The sequence below is a fragment of the Cheilinus undulatus genome, linkage group 4 (assembly GCF_018320785.1).
Source record: "Cheilinus undulatus linkage group 4, ASM1832078v1, whole genome shotgun sequence".
Taxonomy (NCBI): Eukaryota; Metazoa; Chordata; class Actinopteri; order Labriformes; family Labridae; genus Cheilinus; species Cheilinus undulatus.
This window is the reverse complement of record NC_054868.1, coordinates 35413727-35430904: the sequence shown is the minus strand read 5'-3', so window position 1 is coordinate 35430904 and position 17178 is coordinate 35413727. Positions and strand designations below refer to the sequence as shown.

The 17178-nt window shown below is 38.2% G+C and overlaps 1 protein-coding gene across 2 annotated transcripts in view; it reads left to right on the top strand.

Annotated features, from left to right (window-relative positions):
* The first annotated feature begins 495 nt into the window (after window positions 1-495).
* Window positions 496-17178, top strand: part of rnf24 (ring finger protein 24) — a 33124-nt gene continuing 16441 nt past the window's right edge. The window contains exons 1-2 of one of the 2 annotated variants that reach the window (XM_041784410.1): window positions 496-1001; window positions 7222-7270. The gene's annotated coding sequence lies outside the window, so the exon portion shown is untranslated. The remainder of the gene's footprint in view (window positions 1002-7221; window positions 7271-17178) is intronic. The other variant, XM_041784409.1, reaches the window with a different exon arrangement.

Genomic DNA, 17178 nt, shown 5'->3' with positions numbered 1-17178 from the left:
GCATCTTAAAATGTCTATCTAGAAATAATCAGTCTTGTTGCTGATGGTCTTCTTGTCTTTTATAGGTCACATAAAGGAGACAGTATAATTTCAGAAAATTTTGTTACTTGTTTAAATATTTTTAGCGAGAGCTTTTTAAGCCTAAGTTCTTCATTTGACCTATACTGCTTTCATGCTGAAGGCAAAAAAAAATGTCTTTAGCCTCTAACAAAGTAAAAAGTGCATTAAATCTCATGACAATTGTATTGTTAGAAACTGCTTAGTCCAATACAATTCAATTTTAGCGCTAAAGGAAAAAAACATTTTTATATTTCCTCAAATTTCATCCATTTTAAACCGAGTTTTTTCATAGAGGGGAATTTCATACTACCATGGGGAGCCAGTATTGGTCCTCACTTGCACACTTTTAAGTTCCCTCTCACTCAGCTACGTGACCATGAGCAGCATCCCCTCCCTCCTCTCATGCCAGCATCATTCCGCTCGTACACGCTGTCCTCAAAACCTCCCGCGGCATTACCCGCATCGGTCTGTGTGCGCTGAGCCGACAGGGAGGAGGTGGGACCTAGCTACTGGTGGTAGTGGGCTAGCAAACATTTACGTGCGGACCGTGCAGGCTGCCAGCCACGATCCTCTTTGCCAACGAAGAGATTTTTAGGGGGAAACCACGACGAGAGAACAACCCCTTTCGGGATTCCCACCTCTCTGCCAACGACATCCATCCACCTCTGTTTTTGTTGTCTCTGTGTCCCAGTCAGACCTAGCGAGGTCCACGTTAACCACAGCTGCGACCGTCGTCTACATCACAGGCGGGGTGCTGTGTGATGAGGTCGCCCTGCAGCAGCAGCAGCGGTTGGGTCAACTTACGTGAAGACAAAGACGATTTTTGTTGCCAGGGCAATCTTCGCCCCCAGTTTGGCTCCATTTGCCGCTTCTGAAGCCCTGCAACATCCCAGTATACGAAGAAATACACAGCAGAGGAACATACTAAAAGGGGATCGCTGGTGAGTTGGTGGTGCCGTGTAACCCTTCAAGGTAGCTGCTAACCGTTAACTGTTATTTTGAACGTGCTTGGCAGCAACGACCAATGCCGTCGCATTTTGAGTTAAATCCCAGTCAAACGTATTGTGAATGAAGTACTCGGCCATTGAACTGTTCTTGTTGACTTCTATGGGGATTATTACGTGTAAAAATGCATGTCGCCTCCTTAAAATGCCCGTGTAGTTAATTTACTCTACCCCAAGACAACGTTAAGAAACGTTATTGCTAGGGTTAGCCGTTAACGCTACTAGCTAGCGAGCCCACGCCCAGCTATAACCCAACCGTGGACGGTGCTTAACGTTTAACAAAAACTGAGCTTTGGTTAACCGTAGCTGCATTATAGATAGACTAGCATTTCCTTCATGTAGGTAACATAGTGCAAAATTGCTTCAATAAGCTGTCATAGCAGACGGCAGTTGTACAAAAGTCGTCTGCCTCAATGGTGTCTGTCGCCGGTATAACCGCTAATTTTTCGCTCATTATTAACATGACAGTGCTTTACAGTGTGCTACATTGATAAACTGTAACCGCGATTTAAACCTAAACTCACTCCACTATTATCCTCAGAGCGGTGGCTATTGTGAAAACGCGTGGTGGGGAAAACAGTAGGGCTTTTCTCTGTGTTTCCGTCAACACTGGCAGCATTGTGTGGGCTGTAACACGCCTGAGCTAAAACACATTAATCCTCAGAGAGGGGGTTTGGCTGGCAGCGGTGCAAGTATGAGGCTGAATGGATTGTATGTCCAAGAAAAACAGTGCTTATGGTCACCAATTTGATAGCATTTTACATGAAGGCAATGTGGATTCTGAACCATACAGAAGTGTTTTCCATTTTATTTTTGATGGCAATCGTTACTAAGACAAGGTCATGATACTGTCCTTCTCAAAACGTGTCAACATGAGCATAGCAGACAGAATCACGTCATGAAACCACTTCATTTTGGTCCTCTGCCAAAAGAGTGAAGATGTCATAGATTGCACATGTTGTAAAGTCCCCTGAGGCAAATGTAAAAGTTGTAATGCTGTCTTAACAGATCTTTGTTGTCAAGTTTGAGTCTTGCAATTGCAGAGTATATGGTGGATCATGACCTGCACCAAAAGTTCAGATTAGTCAAACTTGTGACCTTTGTGAGTGATAACACTGGCGCCTCTTGAAACATGACTGAACATCATGTCTGGAAAAGTTTTGTGCAAATATTAATTACCAATAATACATAAGGCTATGCATAGTGCTTTAAAGGGTTACAAACAGAACATCAATAAAAAAGTGAAAGTATTTCAACAATGAAATGTATGAGTTAAAAGGAAAACTAGGGAAATTCCATTGACTACACTAGAATTAGAAGTTTGATACCATCAGCTTAACCCTTTACTCATGACTGCACCCCCTGATATTTAAACAAATGTATTTGTTGACCTTTGTAAGAAAAACAAATCAAGCTACAGTATTTACTTATTTGATTTATTGTAGGGCACAGTGCACATCAATTGAAATGGACATGCAAATGTGCTGGATAATTTCCATCCATAGTCCCTGGCAGGTTAATGGCATATATATATATATATGTATATATATATATATATATGTATATGTATATATATATATTTATATATATATATATATATATATAAAGTACATTAAGCATGTACATTATGAAAATAGGGTTAAACAATACAATATTATACAAAAACCCACATTACATACGGAAGATGGCTGTCAGTCTATGCTCAAGGCTGACCAGGACTGAAGTGAACATTACAGTTAAAGTGCATAAGGCAGATGGTAAAGTGCTAAAGTGAAGAAATGCTGATGTATTGCACGTGATTATGAATGTGCTAGAGAAAATTGCACATTTGCTCTTGGCCTGTTTATTTAAAGTGCAGATATGATAGCACATAGCTCTGTTGCACAGAATTTGTATATGCAGGTATATATACAGGTGTCTTTCTTACTAGGTCTGACTTTGTTGAGTGATTTAAGAGACATGCTTCATCACTGTCCTGATTTTCACCTGAAATGATTTAATCCTCCACTGCTGTAAGATATTCCCCAAATGAGTGATTAATTCCAAACAATTCTGGGTAAATAGTGATTTGTAAAGTCACATCTTTGTATGCAGCATAAGCTGAAATTTGGTGATTCTCTATTCTTGTTTCCTGCTATGAAGGGCCTCTTATAAATTTTACATGAATTTGTTTTGCACACTGACTGTCCTCAAATGCTCTCACGTAGGTTTTATGCTTCCATATGGCCAAGATTTCCTTTGACTTTTATTTGAAAACAAACCAAATGTGTGCACTGCAACTGCTATTCTCATGTGTCATGCCAGAGTTCTTTCCAGGCTGTGGCTTTTGTTTTTTCCCAAATCAGCTGCAAGGTTGGCTAGCTACTGTTGCATGAGCTCAAAAATAGGTGTTAAACACAAGAGATAAACATCAGACACTACTTTCTGTAAATGTCATCCGTTTGCAGATAGACTGGCATATGTTTGGCCAATAAATCTCTGCAGTCTTTGCTTTACCATTGAGCTGTCAGATCTGTAAGCATTTATATTTAATGACTACCCGGAATAGAATTAAAGGTCATGTCAGGTGTTTTAAGATTAATCTCAGTGAAACCCTCTTAATCAAAACATGTTTAGCATTGAACAAATGTAATCAAATTCCATTTAAAGTATTTTATTTTTTGCTGCAAGACACCTTATTCTAAGCTTTTGTTACTTTGTTGAATCAGTGAAACCATGAATTGGTTTTCACAGTAGCTGAACTGGAGAGTACAGCATTGCTAGTTTACTCGTTCTTTAGTGTAGCCTATGCCTTCCTTTATTTACTTTAAAACAGTTTCTTAAAGAGACACCAGAACATCTCTACCTGCAAGATTTAAGTATTAATGTCATAAGCAAGTCTTGTTAAACTTCATTTAGGACTTTAAAATCATCACAGTTTCTCTCATTCACAATGACATTAAGTTTTTTTTATCATTGTCTCAAACTGTCAAGGAGAAACCAGGGTGCCATGAAAGTCTGATGAAAAATAGAGATTTTCTGAGTAAATTCACACCCAATATAACAAAATTTAACACAATTATGAGACTAAAGGAATGACTGGGTGTAAGGCTAATGAGTAGGTTAACCTTGTGAGCACCCTTGAAAGGAGGTTCTTGTCAGTAGCAGGAAATGTAGGAGATGTAATTTTCCACCATCTGCGTTATTTTCCAGTCAAGAGAAAATGACCATTACTGGACATTCATGAAGAGTAGAGGAACTCACTTGGGTGAGTCCTCACATTGAGGTCAAAGGCCACATTACGTAATAAATTTGAGAATGACTGTTTTTCCCTAAAACCTGCAGAGCTGGGCAAACATGTTTCAAATACACGTTTCACCATGATTAGCATTAAAAAAACTAATGTGGGAACTTGATTCCGTCTAACAGAGTATTGGCTTTCATTGCCTGGTATTGGTGGCAGATTACAACCAGCTTAAATTAGTCATATAACCTTTAAGACACTAAAATATCCATAATATGTGAGTAGGCTGGGCATTGCTAAGCAGATTTTAGGGCTAAACTAGATTCTGTGGTCTAGGTAGTTTTCCATGTTAAACGATACTTAAAAGTAATAATGACTTGTAAAAAGTATTCTCACCATATGCATTTGAACTGCAGTATAGTTTGACATTACATCTTTGCCTTTCAGTGCATCAAAACATACATCTGGCCTATGTCATGATATTTGTTTAACTAATTAAGTAGATTTTTGGTTGCATTTGCACATTATTCAAGAACATCTGGGCCAAAACATATTTTTGACTTCTATATCATGTGTGTCATTCTGATGAATAGAATGCGTACAAATTAGTCTTTTTTTGTGCCAAAGATGAATAAACACAAATCATTTTTCAGTAAAACAGCCAAATCCACTTTATCGGTGTAAAAATTTGAATCTGACTGGGTTGTTTTACCTTTGTAAATTGCAGTGTCTCTAATAGTTTTCTCACAGACTAAGACAAAAATGTAGACTGTTGAGGAAGAGGCTGTAACTGCCACTGTTTACTGAAATTAGAGAGGGATTCCCATGCTTAGAGCAACAATTCAGTTAATGCGCGATACAATGTTTTTTAATATTACTTCTTTAATTAAAATGCCAACATTTTCTCTTATGTTTGACCATGAAAACTGCCTAATAGCAAAGCTCTTCTCTGAATTAGCTTCTGGGTGTGCTAAATGCTAGGATTAGATTGATTGGACACAACATGTTAACGCTGGCTACTGATATCTTTTCACGCTATTTGCCAATGGCTGTTTGTTCAAGGGCTGATATCAGCTGATACTGATGTTGAACCGGTGCATCTGTGGTCCTGCTTAAAATCATTCCAATATCCCTAAATCAGAGAACTCAAAAGGATCATTTTAAAAATTACTTGATTTATTTGTCTGTCTGTCTGGGTAAGCTTGTTCATGTTTTATAAAGATCAACAGCCATAAGAAAGTGCTTATTATTGACATATAGAGTAGATGGACTTTGTGAATGTGCATGTTGAGACATCTTGGCTAATGCTTCACTGTAGTCTGTAGCCGGTCATATCTAGCTGCACATCCTATATCTAAAATTTCTCAATATATTGCACAAAAAAGATAACACAATGTCGGTTCTTTTTACTTTATTGAATAACTCTAGAGGAATGTGTCAAAGTTTGTGAACTTGACACCTTTGTTTCCTGTGTTTTGGCTCTATTGACTGTTTGTTTGTTTGCTTCAGGTCAGTAGCTGATAACCCCAAGAGTTGATATGACTTGTATTTGGTTCAGGTTGTTTTCATGTTCCAGTTTGACTTACTCACCCTCACATGACGGAAGGTTTTATTTATAGTCACTGTGACCCTGCAATTTGTAGACCAAGAGTCCTGTTTCTCTAAGTAGGTAATGATGGAAAAAAGCCACATAGTAATGGGCTTACTATGATTTAAAAATACATTGACACAGTTTTGATACAAGGCTATTTTGCCAGATAACCAAGCCATCTTCACTTTAAAGAGTGAGCATGGCTTCTAGCTAAACTTCGGTGTAATTCAAAAAACACAAAAACTGATGAAGTTGGGGGGAATAAGAAAAAAGCATGTCAGATTGAGACAGATATTTCCAACAGGTTTACAGTGGAAGTAAAAGAACTCATGTCCAGTAAAAGTGTCTCTGGGTATGGTGGGGACACGAGTGCCAGGGGACAGCTGTTTGTGTCAGTTCCTCTTGTTTTTGTCAGCTTGTGTTACTGTCAGAGTCCACTGAGGAATGATGGGCTATGATGGGAGGGAGAGGGAGCAAATATAGGTCATAACAAACTTTTTCAGTTTTGGCCTGCTGAAATGAGTTCAGTGGGTGGATAATTAAACCTTCTACCTGTTCCTGACATATCACAGAATCTTTGTTTAGAGATGAGGACTTTTCTGTACATCTCATTGTAAAAATAGACACTTTATTTTCAAATTATTGAAAATAGTCATTTAACACACTTTTGGGAATTAACTGAGTAACCTCTTAAGTTCATTTAAATTTTTTTATGACAAGCTGTTCAGTGTTTTTTATTACGCTGCACATAACAAGTTATAGTGTTTTTGTGGGTTTCTCCATAATAGCATGGATTGAAGGAGATGCTCTAATCGAGACTTCACTGCCTGACCGTTCGCTCATGTTTTGGCCAATCAAGACTCAATTACCTCTGGAATTTTGCCATGTAAATGTGACTCTTTTTAAAGCAATAAATCATTGCCTGAGGTAAACAACAGCACAACAGTGTACGTTTGTTGAACTAGAACCTTGATGAATCATTGTCACATGCACAGTGTAGCGATCGCCAACTCTGATGCATGCTGCTGAACTTATTCTTTAAGAGTTAGAATCCATAAACAATCGAATTAACTGTTGGTCGCATGTATAACCTTCTATCAGGTTCTCTGTATCTGCTCCTTTCCAGTCCTGTTCCTCCCACTTCTCCATAACTGGAATTATAGTTACAGTGACCTACTTACTGCAGAACTTGGCCCAACTTTTGAGGTTTTGATGATGCGTTTAGAAGGGCCTGAATTGAAAACTGTTTGCTACTTTCATAAGCAAAGTTGTGCGTGATCCTAAGTATCTTCATCTTAATCCTCTCAGGATCATGAATAATAAAACTCTGTTTTGTTTTATAGTTTAAACAGAGACAAGAACTTTTTAAAACCTCTCTACTCCTCTCTGACAGTAAGTGCATGCTTGTGTTTGGTATGCTTCTTTTTAATGGAATGTTTTCTCTTCTTTCAGACTAAAACGATGCTTGAACAGCTACTCTGCAACAGTTAAACTCTGAGTCTTTATGTGTTAATAGACAGAAAGGCTTGTGAAACCCCCTCGTATGAATGTGAGCATTTCATCCACCATAGCCAGCACATTTCAGAGTCCCTCACTCTAGCTCTGAGGCTCGGCTGTTTGTTGCTGCCCTTTGGCATATTAAGTTTCAGATGTGCAAATCTCATGGCCAGCCGCGGCTGCTAGTGGAAATTTCCACTACAGTTTTGGACAGAATCTTGAGGATGTGATGTTATGGGCTGATCCCAAGAAACTGCTGTTTAGGGGCTGTTTTTAAGGGAATTACACATTTGGATAGGTAGAGAAATACATTGTAGTTGCATACAGACTTTAAGTGTTTGAGTGAGAGCAATTTGGAGGATATTAAAGGACACTGGTACAGTAAATTAAGCTTCTTGGCTGAGTGCTTTATCTTCTCCTCTGAAACACATCAATAACAGTGCGGCCCTGTGACTGCTGGAGACTTTTTACATAAATATATAAAAAGTCATGGGTTAAAAGGTCAGCACCTTATATGTTCATGTGATGTGTCCACTCCTGGCTGAGCCTCTATTGATTATGAGTAATGTATAGAGGAACACAGGAGGGGGTAGATAAGTGGAAGTGACACATTCATTATGTTTGATTAAGCTGAACAGTCATCACGTTGTATGATGAATTAGTTATGTAATGGCTGAGTGTAGAGAAAGGGAGGGTTCTTTGTTCGGAGTTTTCAATGTTCTTGGGCTGTCAGAAAACTCAAGCGTCAGTATTAAACCTCCATCATGAAGTTGCAGATTGATTTTCAGAGGCTGAGTATTTCTTAGTGGGGCCAAAGTGTCACCACCTAACCAGAAAGGGTCAGATGGTTTTAAAATGGTTAAGTTTTGGTCCATGTGACAATCTAAGTGTCACAAGTTGTTTGGTGAGGACAAGTGAGGACACTGACTTCTTCTGTGAAGTCAGCCATGTTTTTATTTTCTGTTAAAAACTCTGAAAGCTTGGTTGGCCTGACACTGGTCAGAAGAAACTATTTCGTCACCCAAATAAGTGGTGACTCTTTGGCCAGGAACAGAGGGTCCCTCAGGAAGTGTTTGTGGTTGTAGTCTGGGTTAATAAATACTCTGAAAAATCGGCTGGTGAAACAATCACAGAGCTACAGAGGGAAAAGTGTTCTCTGAAGATTTTCTGTGTGGTTTTACTCCATCCAACCTGCTGGGCCTATTTCTGAAGCACAGCTGGATCCCAAGTTTATGAAGACAGGAACATACAAACAACATGCTACTTTGCCTGAGGTTGCTCTTCATTTGCTTCCTGTTTTGACATGATGTTGAAATAGTGATAGTTTCTATTGTCATCAGTCTATGCTGTTTGATTTTGAGATTCACAGAATGATCTGTACGTTCTCATGTTTGATATCCTGTTGTGGTTGATGGGCTTTTTTTCACACTACAGGCCCTGATGCTCAATTCTAAACTTGTCTTGTTCTTATCTTGTTTGCCTGTTCACACTGCATTCAACTTCCAGAAGATCAGATACGCATCTGATTTAGAACCACATTTGAAAATGGCCTGACTCTGATTCGAAAAGGTCAGATTCAGTGTGACTTGTGCTGTTCACACTGTCAGAAAAAAATCAGATATGATTCACGTGTGAGCAAAAAAATCAGATTCAGGTCACTTTTAACTGCAGCATGAATGTAGCCATTGACACATGCTGTTGAAACAGAAACATGGACTAGTAGGGGTGTGATGAGCTCCAGAGTGCGTGCTGTGAGTGGAACACCCCTGAAATGAACTCTGTAAAAAGGGAGCTAGATGAAGGTTAAGGGATGTGCAAACTGAAAACAGCTGTTCAGTTTTGTTTTCTGCCAATGAAAAGCTGACTGAGAGCAGAAATTCTTTCTAGAGAACGTTTAATAGTTCAGTGTTAGTCTTGGAATGTTTTCTTATTCTAGGCAATGCTTGATATTAAGTAAATATACCTAAAGGGATAGTTTGGTATTTTTTAAAGTGAGGAAGCATGAGGTACGTGTATCCTTTAGTCACAGGAGATGCTGGTCAGTGAAGCCCTTTAAGGAGGAACTAACTAGAGTGCAAGCACAGAAGCTAGGTGATTTCTGCTGAAGGGTCTGTTTGTCCCCGAGTTTAGATCAACATTGTGCTAAGTGTGGGGCTGCTCAGTTATGGTGAAAATCACAATCACCATTATTTTGATTGATAATGAAATCACAACTTGTTTGTAAACCACTTTTTGTATGAAGTTCAAATGAAGTTTTAGGTCTAACTCTTCTGAATTAAAGTTATCCCCCGTGTGGCTTTTTATTAATTTATTAATCAAGAGCTGCCATATTTTTTCTCTGTCACTTTTCTAACGAATCAGAGTACATGCTGCGGCTCTTTCTGCTCCTCACTGAAATTAAAGAAAAAGACCCGGTGTCCCGCTGAGTGTTGCTGCTTTATTTTGAAAAACTATCAGTAGTCTAAATTAAGTAATGCTCCCTTTACAGAATCACTTATAAGAGCACCATGCTTTCTCTATTAGCTCTGTTAGGAAAGAGGAAAGTCTGGGAAAGACTCTTAATTGATGTGAATAAATTAATTAATCACAGACTGGGTTGTGTGGCACTGTTTGTGTGTAACCTATGACTCCAACTCTTTATCAGGATAAAGAGTAAGGGTGCTACCTACACCTTGTATAAATCAGTGGTTCCAAACTTTGCCATTTTTTATTGTTGATTTTTATCTAATTATATCGCCTCTTTCCTTCAAGTTCCCACGACCCTCTTTAAGCCTGTTATACTGTACACTGTACGTTTTTGGGCTGTCCCAGGCTAAAGATGTCCCGTCTTGGCGATATCCTTGGTCGTGACTCTAAAACGGTGGTCCTACATCACACTGTGATACAGGTTGACAGATGGCTGTTGTCACCATCTTGCGACCAAAGATGGCTTGAAATAAAATTCTTACCGTGTCAGAAATTTAAGATCAACCATCTCACAGTGTGACTGCTGCTACAGCCTGTCGACTAACCAACCAATAGAAATGCAGCAGGAAAGGACATGACCAGAAATGTGACACTGGCTCTAACAAACACATTAGCAGGAGAATAGAGACTGTGCCAAAACACAGAAGTCTGTGGGAGTCCAACAAGGAGGAAAATCTTAATCTCAGATATTTTGTGCGGCACGAACTGATGATACTTTCTTGCATTGGCATACATTGTAGCCTGCGATTCAGCAGCATTTAGTGGGAGTTGTCCTCGTACAGTTTAAACACATCAAACTTGATGTCATATGGGATTCATGTCACACAGTGTAGCATCCCAGAAACTTATAGGATTGCCAAAACAACACAGTCTGTAGGAGGCATTACACCTCCTGGCAAATCCCAGGGGGGTCAAGACCCCACCTTTAAAAACCACAGAAATGAATCATCTCATGTTTTGTGGCCAAAAACGACTCCAGCTTTTCTTTCTTTTATTCATACTCTGGCTTTCTTGTCACAAAAGTATAAAATAAAGATCTGTTTCTATTCCCTCACAGCACAAGAAACAATGCACAATGAATGCAAAGAAGGATTTGCTTGCTCATGCTCATTTCCTATGAATGTCAAGTGTGGTGCTTATGTAAGAGGATGAGGCCAAGTGAATATGTCCGAGTGAGAGAGGCAGATGGAGGCAAAAAAGCTTGGATGAGCTGATGCAAATCACATCTGCCCTCTTCAACTAGGAGACACTGCTTGTGCCAAGTCATCACATTCACTCTGAATACTGTTAGGACAATCCCAGGATTGTCATCTATATGAGTGTACTAGTATTTGCAAAACAGCTAATTTCTGGTCTTCATCTGTGTATCCTTTTTAGATGTTCACATTATTGACACAACTGGAGTTGTATCCATTGAAATGTGCAGGTTTAGAGTGGGCCCTTAAATTTGAAAGAGGGAGGGGGGCTTCAAGGTATTTTTAGATGTACAGGGAGTAATGTGCTCAGCCCAGAGCATGGTTAGTCTTTAAGAACAGGTCTGGCCTTTTTTTGTTCTTAGAAGTATAGATGGATGACAAGTGAAACTAGAATGCAGCATTGATTGTCTGTGGAAGATGCAGAGCACTTACTGGCTGGAGGAGGAGCCTTAGTGGGCATGCCAAGTCTGTTGAGCTGAACTTGAGAGACTAACCGCATTCTTTCAAAATTTACTCCCTCATTTAGTGTTTGGTGATGGTGAAGAAAATCTCAGTCATTCCATTTTTTCTCTAATCTCCTATGTTTTTTTTAATTTGTAAGGTATTTATTATACACAGTCTACTGAGAGAGTTATAAAGTATTGCTTGTAGTGTGACACCTCCTTAAACTTTTTTTGTGGTACAGATTGTGTCTTGTTTACTGCTAAGGGTTGCATTTCTAGATCACTTGATGAACCAAAGATCCTCCACATGTCAGCGAATCTTGATACTCTGGGGGTGTTACACAGTAAGAGGAAAAGAGCCAACCTCTCTGTAAGAGCTCTCCAAGAGTAACCTATTAAAATCTGCCATTCAGTCTAACCTGCATTAAAAGGCAAACTGCCATGTCCTGAATTCATGACAGCTGGGTGACCCACATGTCTGTCCTACAGCTGTCCTTAGCACTGTAATAGTGGACTTGCTGTTTGTCTTTGCAGTCCTGCTGTAGCTGCCTCTGGCAAGGGATTTAGGTTATAGTTCAGTGAGGGAGTTGACCCATTTATTTTGATAGATGTGTCACAGAATCACATCAGGCCATGTTATCAATCGATAATGCCTTTTGGAAAATGATCATGTTTGATGGAAAGGATTGTTTTGCACTTACTATTGTAATTTCATTCATATGGCCTGACATCAATCTGATCCATGCCAGTATGAAGCATGTAGCAGAAAATATTTAGCAGAGACATTTTAGCATGACCTTAAGTTGAGTTATAACAACTTGTAAAGCCTATTAAGAATTTGGTTCAACAATTAGAAGTGTGTGATATATTTACTATTACTGTAAGTGACAATAAGTAATTGTGTTGAGTATTTGAAAATAGAAAATAAATAATAAGAGAGCATGATTCTGAAATCCATGACAAATTCATATTGTCCTCCAAGCCCTGTTTTTTGTGTGTTTGTTAGCTCAATTGGAGCCATACCTACAGAAAAAATACCTGATCAATCTTCCATCTTTGTATAGAGCTGCTCTTTTACACCTTGGACTCATCCGTTGCTAAACCTTTAGCTCCAACTGAACACAGTAATTAGATGGAAATAATTTGATTAGAGCTTAAAAGTACAATATGAGGCATCTTCACTTTGAAATATCTCAAAACAACTAAACCTCTGTTTAGGGCTGGTGATGTGGCCCAAAGGGAACATCTCGTGCCGTATCCTAACTGCACGTGAGCATCAGATATGGCGTCATACCACACAACAAGCATTAGAAATGTAATTCTCTGCACTTTATGTTTCAGATTCCCCTTGTAAATAGTGTGACATCTAACACTTCAATTTTGAATGTGAAGAATTGGAAGCGTGGAGATTCATATGGTCACGCCTTTGACAGCTGTGAGCCAAACAAGTTTGCCTCCATATTAACAAAAGTGAGAGCAGGACATTTCAAACATGGATATTATTAATGCACAGCTCCCTCCACTTTGTAAAACAAGTAAACAAGCCCTGTCGAGAAAGATAATAAAGGAAATCTTGAGCTACATCCATTTAGGACATGCTGTCAGATTTCTTTCACAGTTGGGTTCACAATTGACAATGACCACTGATAATAACTTTTGAACATGTCATGGAAAAGATTAGCTCATTTTAAACTTGATGGCAGCAGCTTCTCAAAAAAGTAGGGACAGGGCCATGTTTACCATGGTGTAGCATCCCCTCTTAATGAATGAATGAATGAAAGCAATTTATTTCGGTTCACTTGCAAAAAATAAAACAACCTACAAGATCAAAGTGAAATTTCTAAATCTCCAAGCTAACCGAAAGGGCGTAGGCAAAAGCTAAAGCTTATTAAAACCTATCCCTCTTGTTTTGCAAAAACATAACCATCACAGAAATAAGTGCAAAAATAATGCTGATGCATTGTTGTGGTTAACATTCAATTAGAAATGAATGCATATTAACATATTAACTTTCATTTTTCATGGTGTAAACCAATCGATTCTTACAAATGAGCCTTACCAATGTACTGCATGTTTTGATATTTTCAGAAGAGAATTCTGATCTTTTTGGCGAGGTCTGATGCCATGTTTCCAAAAATCATGCATTTTGTTTGACCAAGGTGAAGTGATAATTTATTAGCATCAAACCATTTTAAGTATTTGAAGTTCACTCTCTACTGTATCCAGAAGTTGTTTTAGGTGTTTCCCAGTACAAAAGATCGTTGTATCATCAGCAAATAGAATACACTTAAGTGACCTAGAAACCAAACATAAACCATTTAGCCTATATACAATATGTACTACAATGGTCCAAGTACTGAGCCCTGTGGCACTCCACATGAAACTTTTAAAAGGTTTGAGTTTGTGTTATTTATGTGGACAAATTGTTGCCCGTCCTCCAAATAGCTGGTTAGCCAATCATGAGCCAGTCCTCTGATACCGTATTTCTGTAATTTAGACATTAATAATTTGTGGTCAATGGTGTCAGATGCTTTTTGTAAATCTAGAAATATCCCAACCGTGTATTCATTTCTCTCTGTAGCATTTGTAATTTGTTCCATGAAATCTATAAGGGCAAGTGAGGTGGTTCTGATTTTCCTGAATCTATATTGTTGTTTACAAAGCATGTTGTGTTTGGAAATGAAGTCATGAAGCTTTTTACAAATATTTTTTCTAACATTTTTGAAAATTATGATAACAGAGAAATGGGTCTATAATTTGAAAATGTGTTTTATAACCTCATTTGTAAAGTGGAATGACTTTGGCTATTTAAATTCCATTAGGAAATTTCCCAGCCATGAGAGATTGATCACAAATATATATAAATTAAAAATGTAACATTACAATCAATAATTTTTTTAATCAACAACATATCAAAACCATTCCAGTTGGTAGAATTTTTAGTTTTAGTCTTGTTGATTTTATGAACATCGAGGGAGAGTTCATATCCAACTGTATTACCAGGAGAGCCGACTGAATGTACTAAGTTTTTCCCCACATCGACGACAACAATCTTTCAATGAAACCAAAGGTATTTTTGATTTTTAAAATCTCTTTACATTCTTTTTAACCATTAGGATTCCGATGTGCATTTAAATCTACATAGTTTTCTCTGAACAGTATTTCTTAAAGTCTCATATCTTTTACTTAAACATACGAAATGCCAGACATTATCTCTGCTACCTTCTTCACTGTCTCTGTCCTTACTTTAATCAGTGATGGATCAATAGTTGTTTTGTTTTGTTGGTCTGGGATTTTTCCTGAGGTGTGGAGAGCATGTCACTCCGCTGCATGCTTGTGTGTTTAGAAAAGCAGGCGGAGGTTGTTGAGAGTGGAACTAAAGTAAGTCTGAGATATAAGCAGGTCTTTAGTTTGTCATAGTGCATTTGTGAGGGATTTCAGGAGGACTATGATCGAAATTAGACAACAGGAGGTGACCCGCTGACAATGTTCTAAAGGACAAGGTCGTGTCACTTGTCAACGACCTCTTTTATCAATCTTAACAGACTTTTCTGCTCTTCAGCATGAAGACGTCGCTTGGGTATGTTCATTTTCATCAGTAGTCGACTACAGTATTTTTGTTCTTTAACCATGAAACAACAAGGACGTTTTTTATTTCATTGAAGCTTAATCTATGCAGCATTCACGTCATTTGGTGACCTTGTGACTTATGTTGAATTTTAAATAAAAATGTTTGAATTGCTAATAATCCTTCAGACATACAGTGAGCTTCTTCTTTTTGAGATGTTTTGTTTTTACCCCGAAGTAACTCCAAAACTTCCAGGCATCTGTGTAGATGTAGATTCATTTAGATTCTGAATGCCTCAGCATTTTAGTGTCTTATTAGATTGCAGTAAAGTGTTAGGTAATACTGTTTAGACTCCAGAGGTCTTACCTAAAACCTCCTGTGGACAAGTGGCATGTCTTATACTTACATTCTTCCTGCCTCTTCCTTCATAGAGCTTTGGGTGCTCATGGTTAAGCATGCACTTCTCCAGTGTATCTAAGATATCACACAAGCTTTATCACTTTGGTAAGATTGTGCCGAGCCACTGTAATCCATTTTCCTCTCCTCTGCATTGAAATGGGTGCATATAGTTTGTATAATGTGAAAGCTATTCATAAGAGGATGTAAATGTTTGGAATGTTGTTTCAAAACTCAAAAAAGCATGATAATATTGAATTTAGTTAAAATTTGAAACATATGCTGGAAAGAAAAGTTCATAGTCTCTGATATCATAAGCAGGTGTCTTGAGTCTAATCCTAACCCTTATGAACCATGACTGCCAATATTTTCACAAGTATTGTCATAAAAAAAGGCGCCTGAGGATAATACTGAAAGTTTTCCCATTCTCAGATGCCTTAGATGCACTCTGAGGTGGTGTTATCTTAAGCTGTGGAGGATTGCTAGTGGCCTCAAAGAACAAAAAACTTTCCAGCTTCTGTAGGAGTGAAGAGGAATGAAGCTCTCAGTGTTTAGTAAAGGGGAGGGTTGCAGGACCAGGCTCCCACAGGAGTAAAGTTATTCCTGTCCTCCCCTCCCCCACATCTGTGGGTGGGCAAAGACATGTCTAGTCATGTCCCTTTGGTATATTGTGTAAGAGCCCTTGACCAATGGATCTTTGTTGGTGTAGCTGGACTTAGTGAATAACTTTTAAAAGTAAGTTTACTACACACTGTATGCCCAACTGATGTGTGTATAAAACTTCAGAAAGGACGGTTTTATTTGCCATCATCATGCATGATGTTGCATTCAAGTCCTTTGGGAGATTACATCTTTAGATGCAGAAAAAAATATCAAAGAAACCAAAGCACTGGTTTTTACAAACAAGTTAAAAGCCTTTATCAAACTGGCATATTCTTAAAGTAGAGCATGATTAAAAACATTGCCTGCAATGCTTTGCAACATCTAGTTTCCTAGTAACTTCCAGAAGAAAGTTTGAAGTAATTTTTTTAAAATTATGCTCTACTTTAAGAACACGCCAGTTTGATAAAGGCTTTTAACTCATTTCTTTTTTTTTTTGTTTTTTTTTTTTGTTTTTTTTAAATGCGTTGAGCAGTATGAGTGTAGGCCAAAGGGGGGGGGGGGGGGGTCGGCTCAAACCGACATAAACCTGCCTTGGCAATTATTTCAATTTTTTCCCCTTTTCTTGGAAAAATTTGACTCTTTACAGGAAACATTTTAATATCAGCTGATGTGTTTTGATTTTAAGTGTTTTAATAAATAACCATAAATTGTTAATCAGTGCGTTCCTTTCAGCTGTTTGTTTTAAGATTCTACAAATATTTATAGAAGAAACCGAGTCGAAGGTTGGGGGTGGAATAATCGTTCTTTAATAGTAATCGAGGTAAACAATTCAATTACTTGTGATTTTGATCAATCCTAATCAATCATCTCAATATCATTTAAGTTTCTAATTGAGAACTCTCCATTTGTTTAACCATTCAACAAACCATTAACATTTAATCATCACAAATGAAAACCCCACCAAACTCGCGCAACACCTTCCTCTCCCACAGTCCTCCCTCAAGTTACATGAGTGAGAACATTATCGTGTGTTTCAGAGCATGTGTGAGATGTTTTCAGATGTCTAGGAGTCACAGCAGGGAGATGTGCTCAGCAGGGTAGGGTATATGTTATGCTTTAAATTACATTACA